Raw genomic sequence first — 7,871 nt, forward strand, 5'->3', positions numbered from 1 at the left:
CTAACGATTCCGTGATTCTATTTCTTTAGGTTCACGCCTCGCTTGCCCATCAATGCACTGAGCTTGGGGGAGTTCTGCATCATCAGCCAGACAGACACCTTGTCACGCAGTCATCATCTGCCACGTGGCCCGTGGCAAAGTTACTCACAGGTGTCCCTGTGTGCAGGGCTGGGGCTTTCACTGTCCCTGGAAATGTTATTTAAGGAGCTGTGCCTGCCCTGTGTGCGGGTGCTTGAGCTGTGCACCTGCAACACAGGGGGTGGGCCAGAGCTCAAGGTTTTGTCCAGGATTTGTCCAGGACCTCTTCCCAGGACTTTGGGAAAATGTGGACACGAGCTGGCAGGTGGCAAATAAAATATACACGGTGCAAAACATGCCTGAGCTCAGCAAATAGTGTGCCTAAGTCCTAAAATTATCCAAGACAGTCTCCATAATTTTTATGGGAGAAAATTAAGTCTTCAAAGCAAGAAGGAATTCGAACTATCCCCGGTTCAAAGAAAACTGCCACATGCCGACAAACATTAAGAATGATAATATTTTGCTAAAGCCCCAGTAAATCTTTGTGTGGTTTCTCTGCATTTCCTTTCCCATTGCTGTTTGTTGCTCATACATCCACATTCACACTGGGAGGTGAAGGAGGAAAAACTCCCCATAGAAAAGAAGAAACAAGTAATTTTAATCTGCTGCAATGCCCTAGGTTATGGCTTCACTCAGTAACACCAAGTCCTGGGCAGGATGTTGCTTCCAAGCATTTGCCAGGTACCAGAACATCCCAACCTAAACAGGAACTGTCAAACATTTAATCAATGTGTCATATTAACAACTGTAATTAAAAGCATTAAGCAAATGCACCAAGGGCAGCTCTGGAAGGGTGCTAACACCTGTGTTTGCCTCAGTGTTAAAGTAATTGCTTCAACTGCAGTTTTAGGTCATTAAATATCTGTGTGTACTCAGGGAACATGAAGAAAAATTCGAAGGACTTGAGAAATGAATTTTGGTGACGTATTTTGAAGTACAACAGCACAGCTGTCAGTGCTGCCTTAGCAGCAAAGAGGAAGGCAGAGATGATAAGAGAGGAGCTTGTGGTGCCTGTGGGAACAAACACATCTCATTCACACAGGTCTGGAGGCAAAATTAAACTCTGCCCCTTCCCGTCTACAGAATTACTTTTCCCCCAGGCAGCTTCAGGATGGAGCAAGTTTCTGGGTGGCTTCCTGAAGCAGGACAGCAAGGGGAGACCCATCCCACAACTCCAGCCTCTTCTCATCCACTGCTTGCGACTTTGAGGTGCGGGGACTTCTGGAGGCACCATTTTACATTTGTTTTTCAACTGAGAAGTGGAAAAGTCTAAACCAGAACATGTAATGCAAACTCCCCCTCCACACACCCCTCCATGCATCTTTTCCAGAAGGCTGGAGCTCCCTCCCATCCACAGCTTGATCACATATGTGTGAAAAGGATCCAGGCTTTGAAACTTCAGTTGGAGCAGCAGCAGCCTGAGAGTGGTGTTTGCCTCCCAAGGAAGGGTCTGACTCCAGCAGCAAGGAGGGAGCTGCCTCTATTCAAACTCTTCCTCACTCCAGTTATTTACTGGATAAAACTTTCTTGCTCATGGGCTCGTAGCTCTCCCAAAGTGCTGCATAAACCCAAGCTGTGATTTTAATCCAGAGCCCAATTCCAATTTGCTCCCTTCCAGACAGAGGCTGCTGTACGTGCAGCAACTGGCAGTGGTTAATGGTTACCATGAGGTTACCACGGGGTTGTAAAAGTAACGGTCACTGAGGGATGAGGACAGCAGAGCCCAGCCCGCCCCAGCAGTGCCCTGCTCTCAGAGCTGCTCCAGGGACAGAAAATCAGGAATGCTGGCTCCCATTATCCAGCTTGCCCTGAAGGAGCTTGGCTACTTTGGCAGTGCAGATGACATTAAACAGATGAAGCACAAAAATGGCTCAAATATGATTATAATACATGTGTGTAGCTGTCTCACCCCCCTTTCAACTTGCACCATATGAAAATAACCTCATCAAAACAGAAGGGCTTTTAGGGATGAGGTTAATTGCAAAAACAGCCCTAAATAAAATAATCACAAGGCCCCAAATGTTGCTATTAGTGTGAGCCAGCAGCTTGCTCCGAAATTCACAGAACAAAAAGTTTGCTCTGCACTTGCAAACCATGCCATAAAATAGATAAATCATAACTATCTGCTGGAACAAACACGGAGCTGGGTTTTAGTATGCACCAGGGTATTATCTGTGCCCCAAAACTTCTGTCACACATGAGTCTGAAGTCAAGCCCCAGATCCTCCATCGACTGCTCAGCATCAGGGAAAGGGGGGCACATCTGGACCCAACATCAGGTTCCCCTAAACCCTTCTTCCAGAGCATGTGGCCAAAATCCCTGCTCTGACCATCTCCTCTAAACTTCCCAAAGGACAGAAGGTGGAGCTGGCATTATCCCTCCGTTACAGCCCTGCTCAGAGACCTTCCCACTGGACTGCACGAGGCTGTGTTGAGTCTTCATCAAAAGGCTTAAAAACAACATGAGGACTCCTATGAGTTTTTCCATGTGTGTGAGGAGAGCAGAGACCTTCAGAGAAGATTTGTGGCCCTTGCGACCACCTCATGTGGGATTTGCCATCCCCCCGGTGCGAACACAGAGCTGGGCGAGACTCAGAACTTCTGAGAGAGTTTTGCTTTCAAAGTTGGGTTTGTTTAAGTGACTCCAAGGGGTGCTGAGCCACCTGGATGGGAGCCAAAGAAAATGTTGATGCAAATCCTGCAAAGTAAACCTACCCCCTCCTGCAGTCACGTGCCATTTAATTGTTTTGCATTTTATTTCATACAACGGCCCCAATCCATCAGCCTGCCAAGCAACATGGCTCGTGTGGCAGCATGGAAATCCTTCTGATTTGCTCTCCATCTCTGGCTCTCCCCTGCCAAACACATCATGCTGCAATTTTTAGGAAGCTTATTAAAAAGTTTAGGAATGGAATCAGCTTCGAGGCCAGATGTCCCCAAATACCAAGGTAGTTTGTATTTGCTGCTCCATGTATGACTCAAGTCCCTGAGGTTTGACTTGAGCGTCCTCTTAACTTCCCATCCCCCCGTCCAAGACAGCTTTAGCTCATCACAGCATCTCTCCCTCCAGGCTATCCCCCTAAATCCACTTCCCTTCCCACACTTTAGAAAATCGTGGGAGCAAGAGAGTGATCAGCGAGTGTTGTCCCCTCTTTCTTTTTTATTTTATTTTTATACCAAAATCTGTTTTACCATCACCATCTCATTGATTCCTCATTGACTGATTCCAGTGTCAAGCTGTGGGGGTTGTCCATAGGAATCTAAAGCTGCTCACAAGACAGAGCACAATCCAATATCAGGTGATGCAGAAGCCAACATAACTTCACTGAGCATCTCCCCTTGAGCTACAGAGCATCTTCTGGAAGCTGCTCAGTTTCTGGCTGTGACAGCATTCATGGGATTCAGTTTCATCCTTCCAGGATGAAATTCTCTCCCCTGATGAGGGCTGAGCATTGTATTTGCAGGCTGTTCCTTCCAGCACTTTTACTTGGGAATAGTCCATAGGATTAAGCTGGCATTTGGTTTCCTAGTCAGATTTTTGGGATGTTGTACTATTAGACGGTCAGAGGGAGGTGGGGAACATAGGAAGTCCATTAAAGATAGGAGAAAAAGGCTCTGGGAAGTGATAAAATAACTCCAGTCTTCACTCAAGCTGCTTATCAGAGAATGGAAGTGACACCAGCAGCACAACCACCTCACTCTTCCCACTCCACTCCAACATGGGAGGAGGTGGCAGGGAAAAACCAGTTCTCCTATGAACCTCTTAGTACTGATCAGCCCCTGGGTAGGGGCAGGCAGATTTGATGTCAACCCTTCAGGAGGAGCAGGGGGCAGAAATGCCTCTCTCAGCCCCGTGTGGGTTCCTTAATTAAGGTAAATGCTCCCAGAGGGGAGGCTGTGAGTGCTGCTGGGGCTGCCTTGGGACTTCTGGCAGGGAAACTCTTCTGGTACCTGAAATAGCTGGTCTTGCAGCTCTGTGGGGATTTTCTAGAAGGTAAGATCCTAAATCTGTTCTCTGCTTTAATGAACTTTGGTGCTCCGAGGTGGGGAAAGAGTTCTGCCCTTCATGTCCTCATCTTTTTGCTGCTGGAGTTGGAGGGAGCTTGTTGCTTTTCTGGATCTTGCAGGAGCTGGGGCTCATGGCTGCTGCTTGTTGTTGCCGGTGGGAGTTGATGCAAATAAATCCTGCTGTTTTGATCCACGTGGGTGACAGCAGCCCTGGAGGTTTGAAATAATGCTAAGAACAAACTTCATTGCTGCATGTCATGTGGCCTTTGTGCAAAAAGAAACCCCACTGCCAGCATCCACAGTCTGAGCTGTACAAAACCCAGGAGGCCCCATGGTGAACCCACGCTGGGCTTGGAGAGTTTTTGGGTTTCATTGCCAGTCATTAATTTTTTTGCACAAGTGTTGCACACATAGGTAGGTGTAGTTTTTACAAGCCATGCAAACTGAAGTGTCAGACCTTTTGAAGTGTGTTTGTAGCAGATTAATTCAAGATTTTTAGGATCCACTTGCGAGGCGCTTGATACGGTACAGGAGGACGAGATTGGGAATCATCTCCTGGGTTGTTCAGAGACACTGGATGTGCAATGGTTGGTGAAATGAGCTGTGTTATCTGGATGTGAGAGGTTCAAATGTGTTTCAAGAGCTGTAAAGAAGCTAATAGGAAGATTGGAGTCCAGGGCCTTGGACGGAAGAGATTAAAATGCTTGTGTGGGTTTGCTAGATTAAGGATGCATTTTGTTTTAACTGAATTTGCTCCTAAATTTGTCTGTCAGTGATACCCAAAGCATGAAACACACCTGTGGTCTGTGTGAATCAGCTGAGGAGGGATGAAATGCATTTTTCCAACCCTGATCCTGTAGAGTACGTGCGTGTTTTGGCTGCTGGGTTATGACAACAGAGAGGGGGCATTTCAGAGCCATTACTGACATCTGCAGCCTCCCAGGAATGTGTCAGATAGTTAATTATTGTGTTGAACTGTAATTCTATCATGCCAGAACACAAGTAGTTTGTTTGGGTACTCTTTCCTCCCCCCCTCCCCCTTTGCTGAAGATAAAGGAGTTAAGTTTAATCATTAAATCTCCATCTTGATCCATGTAGGTCACGCACCGAACCAAAGTCAGATAACACAGCGTTTAGCAACCTTATCTCCTTTACAATAAAGAGCAAGCAGGAAGCCGACTTTGTTGTCTGTTCTATTTTTTAATATACGTTTATTTAAAGAAAAGCCATCTTGAAAATGGGGAGGGGGGATGAGATCTTCCAAACAGCAGCTTCTGTAAACAGGATGAAATCAGATAAAGAAATTACTGTAAAAATATTGCCTCATCTCTAAAGCTCAGAACTTCTTTTCTTTTGCTCTTTTTTATCTTTGAGAAAGATAATGAAAGAGGAAGCTTGAAACCACATTTCCATTGATGTTTGAATACACAACTGCTGGATTTAAGAACTGGAGGAGATCAAAGAGAATGGTTTTCATTCCGATAAAATTATAGCAGTTCTGGTATAGGGTGATGGGCTCATTTATGAACTCTACGACACAAATAGTTGTTCAGGCACCTTTTTTTCCCCTTTCCTCTGCTAAGAACTAAATGAAAAATGCCTGGAATTCTGAAGGATTAATTAGGAGTGTGGCTAATAATGTTATAATAGATACATCCTAAGAGCGTGCGTCTCTCTTTAGGATATTCTCTGGGAGCACGAAACATCTGTACCATTCAAAGGGAAGAGGAATTCCTGTTCCCTGCTACTGTACATTGCAGTTCACATGACGTGAAAACTTAACAGCATCGGGTTACCAAAATGTGTATCCTGACACTGCTCTCTGGTGATTTAATTTTTTATTAATACATACTTCAACATTCATCACTGAGCACAAGCTGCAAGTTAAAGCCATTTGTGGACACAGGGCTAACACAATTATTTATCACGTTATGTTATGTTCTTAAACTGTGCAGTAAAAGTTATCAGGAAGGGTCTGCAAAATGCAGGAGTGATGCAGCTGTGATTGAATGGGAGATCTGAGCCTGTGATCCTGAGGAATATCCTTGAAGGCTTCCTGTGCCTGTGGAAGGATCTGTTGACCTGGGATGGCTGTGCTTTAGTTCTTGGGGGATTTTAGGTTTGGGTTTGTTGGTTTGGTTTTTTTTGAGAGCTGAGGATTATATCAGGGTTGGTGTCAGCTACAGCATGGTAACCTCACATTTGCATGCCCTGGGGATGTGAATGTGCTTTAACACGGTTCATGCAGAAATGAATTTGTCCATGCCATCCATACAGCCCAGCTTGGCACAGAATCCGGTTTGGTTGATATTGATCCACTTTTTCTTACACTTCCAAATTTGAAGTTTCACAAAAATCATATTCTGGGTTGGTCACAGTGCAGTAGGAAAAATTTAAACTTTCTGAAGTGTTTCTTTCTGGGGATGGGTCTCTTGTTTGTTTAAATTTTGGGTTTGGGCATGAGTTTACTTTTGGGTTTGCAGTTTTGGTATCTGAAGGAAGTCACACTACCTTCAGATGAGGAGTGAGGGCAGAGTGCTGGGGGGTGTCTTTCACTACAGGTCACCTATCTCCATGGAAATCCAGGTCTGAAAGGGTTGGTTTTGATCAGGGGAGTGAAAGTCTTACCCCAAGAGGCTGAGTGCTAAGAACAGGTTTTTTTATTAGTGCTGATGATGCAGAAGGAGATGTTGCTTTGCCCTTGTGGCACAAGCCAGCTCCAAAGGTGATGGCCAAGTGCGTGACTAGTGTAGAATCACTGTAAATTCACAGAATGGGTTAGAAGGGACCTTAAATATTATCCAGTTCCAGCCCCCCTGCCAGGGGCGGGGACACCTTCCAAAATCTCTTGCTTCAGTTTTAGTTTTAAACCCCCTTCTCCTGGCAAGAGAGGATCACTTCTCTCCTGCCAGACCCACTCAAGAGGGTTGGTTTGTCCGTCCTGGACAACACGCTGGGGGTTTGCAGCTGTGTAAGGACAGGGGAATTTTCAGCAGGGTAGTGTGGAGTTTGGTCCTGGTACGACTTGCTTGTGCAACCCTTGTAGGGTGGGCACAGCCACTCGTTACAGGATTGCTGTAAAAGGCTTTTTTTTCACTGTTTTTTGAAGCAGACAAAGCCTGACCCAGTCTGTCAGCTGAGCCCCATCTCCCCTCCTTTCTTCATTAGCCTTTTTATTAGAACCTTGAGCAGAATGTGGTTCTTGTGGCCTCCCGTCTGCCTTATCAGATGTGGCTTGTACCTCAAAGCAGCACAGAAATGGGTGAGCTCTTACCCTGAATCATTTTATTTAGGTTTTTTTTTCTGGCAGACTGCCCTGTGTGATGATGCCCAGTGGAAAGGGTAATGTTGCTTCAACTTAAAAATAGCTCGTGTTTTCAGGGTGGGCATAGAGGACAGCTTGTGCAATTAAAGTGGTGATTATTGAAGTCATGCCTAATAAAGTCATCTGTGACTTGCTGAACTCAAGTTAATGACCATGAAATCCATCGTTAATAACAGGACAGCCATTAGTGGGATGGGTGATGTGCCAAAGGAAGCCAATGGAAGGTAATAAAAACATCAAAAGTTAATGTTTGACAGCTTAAACTGTCACTTGAATATTTTGTCCCCATGGTGACTGTTTGAAGTTTGTATTTTAATTTTTAAATGCCTTTTAAGAGCTTCTTGATAGCTTTAAATTTCCAGCGAGACTCACCTTGTATTTGGAGTTAAGTGCTGAGATTGCTCAGTGCTGCTTGAACCCCTGTGTGTGTTTATGTCCAGTTTTGGAGCTGGCTGAAAATT

This window comes from Aphelocoma coerulescens, chromosome 18 (assembly GCF_041296385.1).
Source record: "Aphelocoma coerulescens isolate FSJ_1873_10779 chromosome 18, UR_Acoe_1.0, whole genome shotgun sequence".
Lineage (NCBI taxonomy): Eukaryota > Metazoa > Chordata > Aves > Passeriformes > Corvidae > Aphelocoma > Aphelocoma coerulescens.